We start from the raw sequence: 16,546 nt of genomic DNA, 5'->3' as shown, positions 1-16,546 counted from the left end.
TCCTCCTTCTTCTTCAGCAATCCACTTTCCACTTACCAGGAGCAGTCTTTTTAGCCGGGAGGTGGGGACAGAGTAGAGTACCTTGAAAATATGGATGCATACGTAGATACATTGGAATCACTTGATCATTGGAAAAGTAGATCCCTCTTGAGTTGCTGAGGGAGTTGAGAAGCAAGGAGCATGTCTCTTGGGAGGATGAGCGTGTAACTTCATCATACAGGGAAGGGACAGTCCGATGCTATGTGCATGAAAAACTGCCTTTTCTCCTAAGTAGATTTCCAGGAAGAGAAGGGAAGAAGGATTCTAAATTGGAGATATATCAGATTTCATCTTCACCTTGACCAGAATTCTCAAATCTGGCTGATAGCCTAAGGGAAGGCTGGGTATGTACTTGAAAGAACTGAGCATGAGGACTTTCTAATGGGGAGCCAGTGGTGGGGGCCTCTTGGCCTAGCTTGGTTCAGAGGATGTGAACTTACTTTCCTCTGAAGAACCATAGAGGGTGGCACAGCAATTGGACAAGTGAGACTCTGGGGAAAGTTGAGCCTACATGCCCCGTCAGAGTGGCAGTGAGGAATTTCCACTGTAATAGACTTGGTAGTTAAAGGCAATGGTAGACAGAGTGGGTGGGAGAAATAGGTGATGGTGATTAAGGAGTGCAGTTGTGATGAGCACCAGGTGATGTATAGAAGTGTTGAATCACTATATTGTATGCCTGAAACTAACATTACACTGTATGGTAGCTAACTGGAGTTTAAATAGAAACTTAAAGTAATGGCAGAAATTTTTCTCTCTGATGCCATTCCTCTTTACTTTTGGATTTCATAAGCTCATATTGTTATTGTTTTACTTGTTTATTTTTAACAGTTTTTTGGGGGAAAGAATACTCTAAAAAATTGATCCTGTATAGTAATGAAGTAATATAATGGAATAATACACAGTAAGGCAGAAAATGGGGATCTGAGAGATTAAGAAAATAAAACACATGACTATATTTTAACTCCAAGTTCAAGAAGAGATTCATAGAGGTTACAGTGATGTTGGAGATACAGTCTGCTGTGGATACATAGAGGAGGAATCCCAACTACAACTGCACCAAGTGTCAGGAAAGGCTTCCCAGGGGAGGGAGGCCTGCAAATGAGTGCAGGAATATGTCAGGAATAGGATCAGAAACATGAAGTGTGCACAGTGGGAAGAGCCAGTGCAAAGGCACAGATGCCTGAAACCATATTCAAGTCTCAGGTCTTTCTCATTAACCTTGTGTTAGTGGTCGTAGGGCTGGCATGGTGACCAAATTTACAGACGAGTAGAGGGAATCATGTTATTTTGTTTGCTTTGTTTGTTTGACTTCATTTTGTTTTTCCCAAGCCAGATTTGGAATTCTGCATGGCCATAGATAGTATCAGGTTCATGAGCACAATGAACAGAAGAGCCTAGTGACCTTGCCCAATGGGTTAAAGACTCAGAATATTCCGAGGGGAACACTGTCAGGAAAAGAATCTCTTGGCTTCTGAAGAGTAAAGCCTCCAGGTATTGAGGCACTGAGGGGCTCTCCCTCCTGAGCTGGAGACTTCCAAGGGGGGAGTGGAGCAGGAAGGGCACAGCCATTTCCCAGGCACTGAGGATTTGATCTTCATAACTATCTATGAGGTGCACAGGCAGGGCTGTTATCCATTTACAGCTGAGGAAGTGAGCTCCCAAACAGGGGATGCCTGTCAGTGAGGAATGGAAGCCAAATGCACACCAGCGCCCACAGGTGAGAAAAGCAAATTGTGTTCTCCTCATGCTTTCCATCATTTCCCCCTCTTTTCTCCTTATTGCTTCTTGAGCCCAACTTTGTTATAGACCATGGCTTTAATCAGTTTGCTGAATTGGCTTCAAACAATATCCCCCATACATCACCTCCTGATACTCATGACATGCTGCCCCACCCTGATATCTTACCTAAGTCACACTTGAATTCTTTGCAATTGTCTTGAGCATTCTGAGATGTAGCCCTCCACCCTCAGCACATTTTCAGTTTATCCAGAAAACTGTTCTTTCCATTCTCATCTCTATTACTATAGAATTCATTTCCTCAGGTCTTGGCTTAGATATCACCTCCTCCAGAAGGCCTTCCTGGACTCACATGCAATGGCATTTGTTGCTGTGGCCATCCTGTGCCTCCACAGCACACTTCCCTTCTTCCATTACACCTATCGCAACGTGTTGTCATTGCCTGGCTATTTTCCTGTGTTCCTCACCAGAGAAAGAGACTTTAGTGACTGGTAAGCAGGGTTTTCTTATTCTCCATCATCTCTCTGGCGTGATGCGTGACATTTGACAAATGATGCATGCTCAGGAAATATGTTGATTGGATGAGTTAAATTATGCAAATTATCTACACTGGCTTGCTCAATAAATCCGGGGAGAGATCAGAAAAGGTGTAACAATTCTCCAGTGGAACACCTTCCCATGTTTCCATGGCAGCTTGGGGCACCTCAGTTCTGTCTCTCTTAGCCATATTCCCACATTCTGCCCCTGCTCAAGAGGTCAAGCAAGGTCTGCTCAAGCAGGGAGCCCATTTTCCTCTGGAAAATATTCACTGCTTCTATTTTGCATTCTTTTGACTCTGATGTTGTCCGTGAAGCCAGGAGCTTCTGGAATCTCTATTAGCACCAGGCTGTGTGAACAAACTCCAGGCCAGAGCTGCAGCTGGGAAGAATGCCCCTGGTGTGAACAGAGTTGATCTGGGTGTGTGTGTGTGTGGAGAGAGTAGGCAGCATTTGCTTTTGCTCTGAATGGCCAGGGTGGTCAGGTGTAAAGCAGAATGAATGAGTCAAATACGTGTTGAGTCCCTCAAAGGCATTGGGACACTGTAGAAAAGTGAGCTTGAACTTTGGAGGCACACATCCCATAATTAGAATGCAGATCTGCCACTGTCTATAAACTTGGACAAGGTATTTAATTTTCCTACCTCCAGCTTCTCATTGTCAAATTAGATGAGTATCAGTACCTAAGGCAGGCATGTTCTAAGGATGAGATGAAATGATTCTGCTGGGCCTCTTAGATGAGTTCTCAGTATTTAGGCCCTGTCACTCTCTCTCTGAGTCAGAGTTCTCTGGAAAAATAGAACAAATCAGAAGGAGAGAGAGAGAGAGAGGGAGAGAGTTTAAGGAATTGGCTCCTGTGATTGTAGAGGCTGGCAAGACTAAAATCCGAAGAGTGGGCTGGCAGGCTGGAGACCTGGGGAAGAGTTGATGTTGCAGCTTGAGTCCAAATGCAGTCTGCTGATGGAGTTCCCTCTTCCTCGGGAAAGGTTAGTCTTTTTCTGACAGCCTTCAACTGATTTGATGAGGCCCACCCTCATTCTGGCTCTTACTCCGTTTTACTCAAATTCTAATGATTTTAATGCTACTCTCATCTGAAGAATATTTTCACAGAAACATCTAGAATAACGTTTGACAAAATATCTGGGTACTGTGACCCAGCCACGTTAACACATAAAGTAAACAATGACACTATCTATCACATTAGATATGTGAATGAATGGGGATTCCTCATCCTTCAAATATAGTGTGATTCCACAATTCTTAAAATTAGCACAGCAGCAGGGGCTTTCATTCTATTTCAGTCTTCCACTATAAATATCCAGGAGACAGTGACTTAAGTCTCCAAGCCAGTACCAAGAACACTCTGTGTTAAAGGGGTCGACATATTACTAGGTCTCTGTATCCAGAAGATGCACAACAGTATCCTTGGAAAGAAAAGCCTAATCTGGTTATCTGAAAACGTGGACAAATAGCAGCCTGTGCAATAATTGTACCAGTGAAGGACTGTCTACTACCAGCAATGGTAATGCCAGAAAAACTCGGATTATTCTTCCTTCTCATCCCACCTTCATTCATCCAATCAAGGCTGTCATCTCCCAGAGATAGCACTCTGATGAGGTGGGGTACTTAGACAAGTATACAGGTAGCACTCTGCCAGCTGGAAAGCCTGGATACACGTCTCAGTAGGCAAGCCCAGGCTCCCACTCTTATTGGCACATGGGTATCCAGGGAAGCTGTCCATGCCTTGAGCCTCCTCTAGGGCCAAGGCTGGGGGCGCTGCCCTGGGCTAGCTAGCTAATCTACTTGGGTTTCAGTCCTGTGGCACACAGCCCATCCCCTTTCCTTCCTTGGATGTAATGCTGCCAAGGTTGACTTCCTAGCAACTGAATTTGAGCCATGCCAAGCTTTCTGTAAATCCTGCTAAAAATGTATTTGTATTAAACAAGAGACATCCCTCAGATCTAGACATTAGGTGTGGAACTGACTAAAAGTCTCCATTTCTAACTCATTCAGTTGTTGTAGGGACACAAACTAAGACATAATTTCTATATTAGCGACGATGCACCCTGAGCCTGGCACCCTGTGGTGACCATATTTTTCTCTTGTCCATTCTGATTGTACAACCCCCTTTGTCTGGTAGTAGCACCCCCTTTCCTATGGTAAAATTGTTCCTCAGTCTATATCATCCTGATGGGAGAAGGAAGCTTGTCCTTCTGGCTTCCAGTTACCCAACTATAGGGAGATCCAGGGTGAACCATTCATAATCCTGGATCTCACTGAACACAGAATGGCCCAAGGAGTATGGTGGGGAGAGAAAGAGAGAGAAGGAGGAGGAAGGAAGAGGAGGTCGTTTAAAACTTAGAACCTGTAGAATAGAACACAACTGAAGTCAGTTACACTCCCTGGGCAGAACAGTAGAGTGTGTATGTATGTGTGTGTATTGGGATTATAGATGATTTATGTTTTCTGTGGTTTTGAATTTTTTTAAATAAAAAGAAAAATGCAAACAGAAAAAAGATAAATATATTCCAACAGAAGGAATTCAATGTTTCAATTCAATATATGCTATTTATACTATGAAGCTAATATTAAATAATACTGATGATACACAGTAAGCCAAAAAAAGGAAGGAAGAATCTCACAAACATAATGTTGAGCTCAGGAAGCCAGACCCCAAAGAGGACATGCCACGTGATTCCATCAATATAAAGGTTAACAACAGGCAAAATCGAAGCTGTTTATCAGAAGTCAGGAGAATGATTACCCTTGGAGCATACTGGAAGGGCATAAGAGGAAGACTTCTGGGTGGATGGAAATGTTCTCTCAGCTGGCTGCTGGTTATGGGTACATACGCAGTTTGTGAACGTAGATCAAGCTGTGCACGGGTGATTTGTACACTTTCCTGTTTGTTATACTTCAGTGGAATGTTAACTTTTTTTTTTTTTTTTTTTTTGACAAACCTTGTCCTGTATCACCTACATCAGTCATTCAGGAATGATGGCGAGGTTGTTCTGGTATACTTAAGGGGATGTATCCGATAAGTTTGTTGTATTTCACATCATCTTTTTCAAATTCCAGACTAGTTCTTACTGGTTTGAAAATTAATGACTTTTGCACTTGCACTTCTTCAGTACTTCCTTGATTTTTGCAATTCTCAGCAAAATGCTCTGCATCTGCCCTTCTCACAACTTACTGTGGCATTGAAGGTGTGGTGTTCTGGACCTTGTCTGTGATTCACATTCTGAAAGGGTAAAGAGAAGCCAGCCCTCTCTGCTTTCTCCAGATGATAATGTAGGCATGCCCAGCGGTTTATGGAAGAATAGAGGGGCAGTTACTGAGCTGCACATACGTAAACATTCCTAGATTTTAGATGTAGTATATGTAAATGTAACTAGTCTGGCTAAATATTATGGTTTTAACAACAAGCACCAGTTTCCTCTTTGGGAGTAAGTTATCTTTTATCGGGCAGAAGTTCCCTAATACATCTCTGTGATGGAAATAAAGATCCCAAGGACCTGGCCTGGGTGTTGGTTGATTTCAGGGTTTCAGAGAAAAAAAGGCATAGTGGGTCTTCATAAGAATGGGGAAGGAATGGATTGTGGTTCTTTGGTGTAAAGGAAGCTAAGAGAACAAAGGCATTTCAGGAAAGATGAGTGGAAGTCCTTAGTGTGGTGAGGATATTTTAAAAATGGAGATACTAGCATATTTGATTTCATTTATTGAATTAATCTGGTACAAATCCTAACTGTAAACTCCGCTGATTCAGTGGTTGCCTTGTGTGAACGAGATTTTAAAATGGCACCTGAAGACAGGGCCGAGTTTCTCATTCAGATTGACATCATGCATGTTATCAGAGAAACAGAGACCAGGGAAAGAAGGAGCTCAAGGAGGCAGATGAGGCCCCAAGGAATGAGCCTCTGGGTGTGTGTTGAATATTTTTGTTAGGCCTTTGATTTCCATAGCCATGGAAATGCACAGGTCAAGGGACTGGGGAAGGAGGAGGACATTCAGGCAGGGAACCCAAATGAAACTAAGTTACATAAATGTAAAAGTGAGTTATCTGGAAATCATTCTTCCTACCACATTGTAAGTGGAATTTTACAGTACTTTTATTTATTTTTTTTAAAAATATTTATTTCCTTTGAGAGAGAGAGTGAGAAAGCAGGGGAGAAACAGAGAGAAGAGAGAATCTCAGGCAGGTTCCCTGCTGTCAGCACAGTCTGATGTGGGGGTCGAACTCACAAACTGTGAAATCTTGACTTGAGCTGAAACCAAGAGCCAGTCACTTAACTGACTGAGCCACCCAGGCACCTCAGTACTTTTAAATATGTACAACAGCTCAATAGTCCTCAACACTTTTGTAGAAGAGAAAGTTGTGCTTTGTTTTACAAAGCAATAACTTATCACAGATTTGAGAGTTTATGACATGCACCACCCCTTGTGCTATATGCATTGAGCAAAGCAGACATGGCCATGGCTTGTGTTTAGACTTACGGTCTAGCAGAGGCAGCAGAAATAAACAAATTATTATAAAAGCATTGTGTCCAGTGCAGGAAGTCAAGATCCTATGGGAGTCTATGATAAGAAGTGCAAACTCATCTGGGGAAAAAAAAAAAATATCTTAAGGATGAGGATCAAGAAGGCAGGCTATGTCAAGTTGCCTTAAAGATCAATAAAAAAATGGTATAAAAAGATAGAGGCACCCAATTGATATACAAACCTGGCTCATGTCAACCCATTTCAGCTAGCTATTTAATATTCCTGATAGCCCATCAGATTTCCCAGTAAACCTATCTGTATGGAAAATACAGAGGGAAGTATATTGAATTTGAGTGTTACATTTAATTAGTTTAAAAGTTCTCTCGAGTTTTATACATGATCCCTTTGAAAAGTTATTCAAACCATTAACTTTTTCTTTCTAGAAACAAAATGTCATTTAAAGAGTGGTTAAGAGTGCCTCTGCTTTAATATAAAGGCCAAAGAACTAAAATTCTGTGATTCTACACCTTAAGCATCAAATCTTATCAACAGATAACACAAATGTGATCTTTAACATTAGAAAGTCTATGTGTTTAAAGAACTAAACATAAAATTGTAGAATGATTTTCCCCATTAAAATGGAAATATTTAAAAATATAAAAAATAACCAATCATGGCAAGATAATTTCCAAAGAGGAACACTGGTTGAGAATTTAAATCAGTAGCCTTTTTTTGGTGGGGGGAGGGGGTGGGAAAGAATTTGTAAAAAAGTTAAATTGTATCTTTCCTTTACTTCAAAAATCTTATTTTTAGGGGAATGCTCAGATTTATTTTCACATTTACATACACATATATGTATAAAAAAGTTCTTATATGGTACCAGTGTTGGTAGTTATTAAAAATAGGAGCACCTGGGTGGCTTAGTCAGTTAAGCATCTGACTCTTAGTTTTGGCTCAGGTTATGATCTCATGGTTCCTGAATTTGAGCCCCGAGTTGGCTCTGCACTGAGAGCAAGGAGCCTGCTTGGGCTTCTCTCTCATGTCTCTGTCATGTCTCTCTCTCTCTCTCTCTCTCTCTCTCTGCCCCTGCCCCTGCCCCTGCCCCACTCATGCTCTTTCTCTCTTTCTCAAAATAAACAAATAAACTAAAAAAAAAAAAAAGCCCGGAAACAGTCGAAATGCCTATCATTTGGGGAACTAGTATAATATAAAGCATAGTTTATCCAAATAACCAAAGATGGGATAGCAGGCAGCTATCAAAAGCTATTATGTTATAAGAACAGTGGATAACCTGATAAGATGTTCAGAATATATTATGTAAGGAGTAGAAGCTCCCAGTTGCGACGTAGAGCAGGTACTCGAGTTGGGTGCTGGAAGAGGGAATCTTTCCCCTTCTTCCATTCCACCATCGACCTGTAAACATTCTCAACTTGGAGAATGCCAACAGGAGCACTTTCAACCATTTCAGGAGGAAAAGTGGCTATTTTGTTTTCTGAGTGTAATGAAGTATCTGACTCCATTTTTTGATGTTTGATAATGGCTCTTAAGTCTCAGCCTTCCCTCTTTCCCATCTGCTCCACATCTAAGCAAGCTGGTAAGAAAGCTGATGCTGCCTCCTGTGGGTACACTGGCAGATTCCAACCAATCAAAGCCCTGCTCACATAGGGTAGCCCTCACCCCGGCCTATTCCTGGGCCACAATAACAAACCCACACCAGTCGCCTTTTACTGTACTCTGGAGCTCATTTCCAGACCAGCTGGGGAGCCTACCTTGCTCTCCCCAGAAAAGTAAGTATATGAGTAATAAGTCTTTTCAAAGCTTCTCAGTGTGTGCAAGTAGTGTATCTTGTGTCGTCAGTCTCTACATCTCAGCCACATTTTGGGTGGGGGGTCCATCTTATTTCTGCAGAGTGGCTACATCACTGACCTTCATGTCCATTTGGCTGTGTCCCAATCTCTTAGTGAGTCTTCACTCCAAAGCACCTATCTATGCTCCGTACTGTGATTCTGGGGACTAGGCTTTGCAAACCACATCCCTCCTTTGCCACTTCTCCTCCCATTAGGTTCTAGAAATAGCCTTGGTCTGGAGGAGAGTGAAGGGGCTTATTCCTCTGGATTACTTACTTTTCTCACCAGCCTGGCTTGAGGAGTGACTCCTCCCCGTGTAGTGGCAGTTAGCTCTAGCTTCCAGACTCTCCCCAGCACGAAGAACCAGTTCTGTCACGAACCCTTAGAAAGACCAGCTCCAGCCAGACTGTACTTCTTGGAGATCTAAGTCATAGCTCTGTGAAATTCCTTTTGCAAGCTCCTGATATCCCAATATCTGCTGGCTGGTACCCACAGGACCACTTTATGCTTCGAGGTATGGATAATCCTAACCTCCTTTCTTTGTTCCTTATACCTTGTTACCTGCTTCTTGAAGTTACTCCTTTATAACCTATTTCTTTTTGTTTTCCTTTTTCCTTCTCAATTCCCTCTATTAAATTCTCTCTGCTAAACTTATGGGTATGGTTTCTGTTTCTCTGATTTGATCCTTCCTACTACAAACAGAAACTTGTACTAATGGGTGAGGCCACTTTATCTCTGCCTTGTAGATTTGAAAGAAGAGCTTGGGTTTCTCTTTGGTTTTCCTGCTTCCAGTTGCTAAGAACACCTACAGAAGTGCTTAGGGTCAACCTCCTAGAGCTGAGCCCAGATTTCCATGATTCACTCTTTTTCCTCTGCTTTACATTCTTTGTTTGTGAGGTAGGCATATTTTCCATAGAGCTGACTAGGTGAGTACAGTCCGACATAATTCTCCCCACAGTAGATCTGAGGGCATAGGTGTGGCAAATGGGTTATTAGGAGGACCTCTTTTTAACATGAGATGTCAGCTACATTCTCTAATCTTGCCCTAGAAAGGACACCCACAAGTTTGAAATTATTAAGCCTCTGTTATTATTACCTCCACATTTGACACCTTGTTTCTCTTTCCAGTGCTTGTTATAACCTGGAAAGGGGGAATTTATTTCCAAAATAAATTTCCAATTTATTTCCTTAATTTCCAACAGGCAGAAATCAAACAGAAGGAGACTAGAATAGTATTCCCCCAAATACGTGTAACAACTGTTATCTCTGGATGATTTTTATAGGTTTATATCTTTTATATCTCTCTGAATTTCACCTATACTGAGCTTGTATCATATTTTTATTAAAGAATGATTATAATAACATTTTTAAAAAGAAAGTAAATCTAGAGAGAAATTACACTATGAGAGGAAAAATTGAACTCTCAAAAGCATGAGATTTATAATCAAGTCATGTTGTCTCAGCCATGCCCCCAGTTTCTTGTGTATCCTCCCAGCCAAGAGGAGAAACAATGGTCCAAAGAGTGCAAGAAGAAACTAACCCAAGCAGAGGCACATAAAGGGCTCATTTTAGAAGCATAAGCAAAAGAGAATGATTAGGTAGGGGATGAAAGTAGATGTGCAGTGGACAAATAAGGGTAAAGTGGAGGGAAGAAAGAGCCCAGAGTTTGCACGCAGTGGCATCTGATCTACCACCATCTATGGAGATTTCCTCAGAAAAGGAGGTTGGCTCCTGGCCCCAGCTGGCAGCTTCTCCAATCTCGCTCTCATGTCAGACATCTGTCAGCACTCTGTGAGGACCATTGGAAATCAAGGCCATTCACAGTTTGTCTTGGACCTCTTCAAGTCTTCCCACCCCTACTGGCTACTGAAAAGGAAAGGGGAAAAAAGTTATAAAGTTTCTCTAGCCACAGTGAGAATAGCCAAAAAAAGAAAAGAGAACAAGACAGTCTTAACAAAGGAGAAGTGTTCCCAGGACGCCTCATTGTCAAAGGCTCCATTCATTCATTCATTCCCCCAAATGTTTATTGAGCATAACTATGTGCCAAGCATGGCAGTCAGCACTGGTGACACATTATTAATGTCAACCTGAGCTAGGCGTCCTTTATCTTGCCCTATGTTCTTCCGTCAAACAAACTAGAGCTCCTCCAGCCTCAACTCACTTCCACCCCTCTTAAGATGTTCTCTTTCCCCTGAGAGCAGAATATAGATTGTACCTAACACATGCCTAGATATCTGGGAAAGGGGAAACAAGACAGGGGAGCTCATCTTCAGTTGACTACCCAAAGGGGCACATATCTAACCAGTGATGGCTTCATCTGCTTTCAGTTGACTCTGAAACTTTAAGCTCAAGAATATATACTTGTACTAGGTGTCAGTCTTCAAAAGTACAAACATACATAAATGCTTTTTACATGTTTATACCTTTGTTCATGCTACTTTTTCTGGATTTTCCTTTATCATTTTTCTATTTGCTGTCAAGTTCCTACATAATTTTTTGTTTGTTTTTTTTCTTATGAAATATTCTATGTCATGTATACAAGATGTATATCTAATGTGTGTTGTAGATAGATGATAGATAATATAGAGAAGATAGATAGGTAGAATAGATAAAGGATGGGGCACCTGGGTCCACTTCAGCTCAGGACATGATCTCATGGTTCATGAGTTTGAGCCCCAAGTCGGGCTCTGTGCTGATAGCTCAGAGTCTGGAGCCTGCTTCAGATTCTGTGTCTCCCTCTCTCTCTGCTTCTCCCCTGCTCACACTTTGTCTCTATCTCTAAAATAAATAATAAAAAATTAAAAAAATAGATAAAGGAGCATTAAGAAAACAACCGTGTATACTCCATCCGACTTCAAAATTAGAACATTACAGAACCGTTCAAGCTGCCTGTGTGCCTTTCCCTGTATGCATTCCATTATCCCGCTCTCAGCTTCCAGAGGTTAACCACTATTCTGAATTTTGTTTTTATTATTAACAAATCCCTTGTTAACTGTCCCTTATTTTTATTTATTAACTATCCCTTGTTCTTCTGTACTGAATTCTCTACAAATGTATGCCTCTGTTTACTGTATCTGTTTTATACCTTTACATAAATGGAATCATACTATATGTATTTCCTCATGAATTACTACTTGCAATCAATCTTATGGTTTTAAATTAATCTATGTTGAATTTTGCACTACTTTTTTCTTTCTGCTGTATAATATTCCATATAATGACTGTACTGCAATGTATCCATTCTACTGATTACAGGAATTGGAAATGTTCATGGTTTATTGCTAGTAAAATCAGTGTTGCTGGAAACATCTGAATAGAATGTCTCCTACTCTATATGCACAAGTTTCTCCTAGGCGATATTCCTAGAAATATAATTGCTGAATTTAGGGCTTTTAAAATTTGGGAGTTAATACCAGTGTACTTTCACTGTGTTTGGATCAATTTACATTCAATTGGCATGATATGAGAGTTGCTGTCGCTCTATGCCCTTTACAACAATCAATATTATTAGACATTTCCAATGCAAATTGTTATGCTGTATTGTTTGGCATTTCCTTTTTAAATGGGCATTTTAAAAAATGTTTATTGGGGGGCGCCTGGGTGGCGTAGTCGGTTAAGCGTCCAACTTCAGCCAGGTCACGATCTTGCGGTCCGTGAGTTCGAGCCCCGCGTCAGGCTCTGGGCTGATGGCTCAGAGCCTGGAGCCTGTTTCCAATTCTGTGTCTTCCTCTCTCTCTGCCCCTCTCCCGTTCATGCTCTGTCTCTCTCTATCCCCAAAATAAATAAACGTTGGAAAAAAAAAATGTTTATTGGTTCTTATGTTTCTGCTTCCATGAAATATCTACCCACAACTTTGTTCATTATTACATGTAGCTACATGCTCTATAATCAATATATTTTATTTTTTAATTAATTAAATTTTAATGTTTATTTTTGAGAGAGGCAGAGTGCAAGCATGGGAAGAGGCAGAGAGAGACAGAGACACAGAATCTGAAGCAGGCTCCAGGCTCTGAGCTGTCAGCACAGAGCCCGACGCAGGGCTAGAACTCGCGAACCGCAAGATCGTGACTTGACACTTTAGTTGGACACTTAACCGACTGAGCTAGGTGCCCCTAATCAATATATTTTAGATACTAATGCTTTTTATTGTTGTTAAATGCCTCAGATACCTTTTCCAAATGTGTGGCAAGCTGTAGTTTCACTTTCTTTATGCTATTGATGAACATAGCTTCTTAATTTAAAAAATGTAATTAGCTTTATCAGTCTTTCCCTTTTTGATTTGTACTTATTTATCTTTTTTCATATTTTTACACTTCAAAGTCACATATATATTCCCCTTTTCTAAAATTTAATTTTTAAATTAATTTTTACATGTAGTATAAGGAAACATGTTCTTTTATTTTTCCAATGGCAGGTTCCATGTATTTATCCATCCTTTCCATCTCTGTTCTGCAGTGTCATTTTTGTTGTATATTGCTTATATAAATGCCTATCCCATCACTTAACTTTCTGTTTGATTCCATTAGTTTGCCTATAGCTGCAGCAATCTAAAGAGCCTTAATTAGTAGAACTTCAAACAAGTCCTACTCTGTCCCTAGGCAAATTCCCCTGTCGTGTTTGTTTTTCAGGAGTATCTTAGTTTCTTTTTGTCTTTTAATATAAATTTCAGAATTAGCTTGTCAATTACACACACACACACACACACACACACACACACACACACACATCTTACAGAGATGTTGATTGATACTGCATTAAATCTATTAATTTAGGGAGAATCAATATCTTTAATAGATTGAGTATTTCTGTCTATGAATATTTCATGTTTCTCTACCAATTAAGTATGTAAATTGATACAGTCATTATGGAAAAGAGTATGGACAATCTTCAAATAACTAACCATAGAACTATATTATCCAGCAGTCCTGCTTCTGGATGCGTATCTGAAGGAAACAAAATCAGAAAGAAATATCTGCACTCTCATGTTTATTGCAGTATTATTTACTATAGCCAAGATATACAAACAATCTAAGTGTACATGGATGGATGAATGGATAAGGAAAATGTGATATATTACATATATAATATAGTACATATATAATTATATATTTATATAACATAATAATATAATATCATAAAATACATCATATCTATTATATATAATAGAATATAATTCAGCCATGAGAAAGGATGAAATCTTCCCATTTGTGACCACATGGACAAACCTAAGAAGACATTATGCTCAGTGAAATAAACCAGAGAGAAAAAGACAAATACTGTATTATCTCACTTACATGTGGGATCTAAAAAACAAATACAAAACAGTTGAACTCAAAGAAATAGAGAGGGATGCCTGGCTGGCTCAGTCTGTGGAGCATGCAACTCTTGATCTCAGCGTTGTGAGTTTAAGACCCGCGTTGGGTGTTGAACCTACTTAAAATTAAAAAATAAAAATAAAAGAGGGGTGCCTGGGTGGCTCAGTCAGTTGAACATCTGACTCCAGCTCAGGTCATGATTTCACAGTTTGTGAGTTTGAGCCCTGCGTTGGGCTGTGTGCTGACAGCTTGGATCCTGGAGCCTGCTTCGGATTCTGTGTCTCCTTCCCTCTCTGCCCATTCCCTGCTTGCGCTCTGTCTCTGTTTCTCAAAAATAAATAAATAAATGTAAGAAAAAATTTAAATAAATAAATAAATAAAAGAAATAGTAGATTGGTAGTTGCCAGCGGTGGGAGGTGGGGGAAATGGGGCGATGTTGGTCACAGAGTACACACTTCCAGTTATAAAAAGATTAAGTTCTGGGCATCTAATGTACAGCATGGTGACTATAGTTAATACTATATTGTATACTTGAAATTAGTTAAGAGAGTAGCTTTACCTGTTCTTACCACACACACACAAAGAATAACTATACAAAGTAATAGATGTGTTAGTTAACTTGATTGTTGTAATCATTTAACAATGTATATGTATATCAAATCATCACTCTTTACACTTTAAATATGTAGAGTTTTATTTATAAAATAAATAGTTATAAAATAGTTATACCTCACTAAAGCTGAAATGTGTGTTAGAAAAAAAAAGTTACTGTCCTCTTAAGAATTGACATTGTTACTCACAAATAGAGGTTAAACTGTGCTGGGTATTTTTTCCTGCATCTATTGAGATTACTTTTATCCTTAAATATGACAATATGATAAAATATCTTAATAGATTTTATAATGTTGAATCAACTTTTCCATCTAGATTACAGTGATAATGGAATAATGCTAGGTTTAGATTATGACTCTACCACACTATATGGTTGAATGTTTACCTACTAATTTTTTAAGTTTATTGTTTTACCTCCCAAATCCCCTTGTATTCCACTAGTAGTACACATACTTCACTTTATGAAGTGTTGGGCTAGATGATCTTCCAAATCAATCTAGAATTCAAGAGTCCAGGGAGTGGTACAGATGAATGCTGAGCTCAAAAATTAGAGGGCTTCCTGGTAGCATTGGGAATTCTTAAGGAAGTCATGTGTGGGAATAGTAAAGAGGTGAGATTTAGATTTTCTGGGACTCTCTAGCTGAATTCTAGCACATGGGCTGGCATGACACTAACTTAATAACTATTTATATGATGGTTAAGTTTGCCAGGAGGCTTGATCTGAGTTAGGTACACCCAAGATTCACTCTATAAATGATAGGCTACTAGATACAACCAAGTAATCAGTTTCTACATTCATAGCATTAGTTGGCATCTGATAAGAAACTCAACATGAACTTACCGTGTGCCTGCAGTTACCATCTTACTAGTATCAATGTTGTTTATGAGAATGCAGTCTGGGTTTTATGGTAGAGTCATTAGGACAAGGGCATTTCTCCAAATAGTGGAGTACCTAAAAAGCACACTAAATATATCCTAAACATCCCCAGTGCTTGCTTACCTAATAGACAAAATATGCAGAAATCCAATGGGCCACTCTTTATGTGGACCTATACAGTCTCTTGTGGGTGGGTAGCCGTTTGCATGGCTAGCTTTGCTCAGGAACAGGGGATAGCTTGCTTTTTGTAGTTCCTGTTTATTTGCAGCAATTGAAGTCCTTCCAAATAGCAGTTAATGAGAATTACAGAGATATTGCGCTGTCTTGAGAAAGTTGTACAATTCCACAGGCTATCTGAGTCAAGATTTCAAGCAAGCAAGTGCACATTACAGTTTTTGAAGGGTGCCTACCCCACCTGAGCTCACCCAGGCAGCATCTTTCCACGTCACGGAGTAAGAGACATACAACGGGAGACCTGGTCTTCTTACAGTCTTGGCTATTAGGTGCAGTAGAAGTTTTTAAAGTGGTTATTTGTTAATCCAAAAACATCTGACCCTTGAAGAATCTGTTTTACTAGTAAAAGAAGAGTTGTTCTAGATATTGACTGTTCACTTTTTACAAGTCTCATGTTTCTAGTTGAAGATATTTGAATTAGATTTGCCAGGAATTTACTGTATGGCTTTGGATACTTATTTATTCACCTGGATCTCAACATACCTATGATAAGACATTATTAAAATGAAATAAAACAAAACTACAAAACAAAATTTGGATTGAGTAATCACCAGAATTACTTCTGTTTAAAAGATGTGTAGTTCTAGAGTGTGACTGACATCCAGCAAGGATTTTATCAGCTGTAACTACCTGAGAGTCTACTCCCAGGAGTGTCTTCTGTAGGTATTGATTCTCAAAGACAATCTGATTCGTGCTTAAGACACAAGAGGGACTGGTTGACATGAATAGATACCTTGGGAAATCAGTGAGCAAGGTGAAAATAGGATATTGAGATATTACCCAACTCAGCCATCAATGCAGTTCCAAAGCCTTTACCGATAAGTTACAGAGAGGGAGGGAGGGAAACTATAAGAGACTCTTAAATACTGA

At 39.9% G+C, this 16,546-nt stretch overlaps 1 long non-coding RNA gene across 1 annotated transcript in view; it reads left to right on the top strand.

Moving 5' to 3' along the window:
• The first annotated feature begins 8,989 nt into the window (after window positions 1–8,989).
• LOC121034891 (uncharacterized) overlaps window positions 8,990–16,546 on the top strand; it is a 119,907-nt gene continuing 112,350 nt past the window's right edge. Inside the window, exon 1 of the long non-coding RNA XR_005792657.1 lies at window positions 8,990–9,152. This is a non-coding gene — a long non-coding RNA (uncharacterized LOC121034891). The remainder of the gene's footprint in view (window positions 9,153–16,546) is intronic.

This window comes from Herpailurus yagouaroundi, unplaced genomic scaffold (genome assembly GCF_014898765.1).
Source record: "Herpailurus yagouaroundi ecotype Mexico unplaced genomic scaffold, PumYag 160, whole genome shotgun sequence".
Lineage (NCBI taxonomy): Eukaryota > Metazoa > Chordata > Mammalia > Carnivora > Felidae > Herpailurus > Herpailurus yagouaroundi.
Note: the sequence above shows the minus strand (reverse complement) of the source record. Positions and strands in the feature narration are given on the sequence as shown.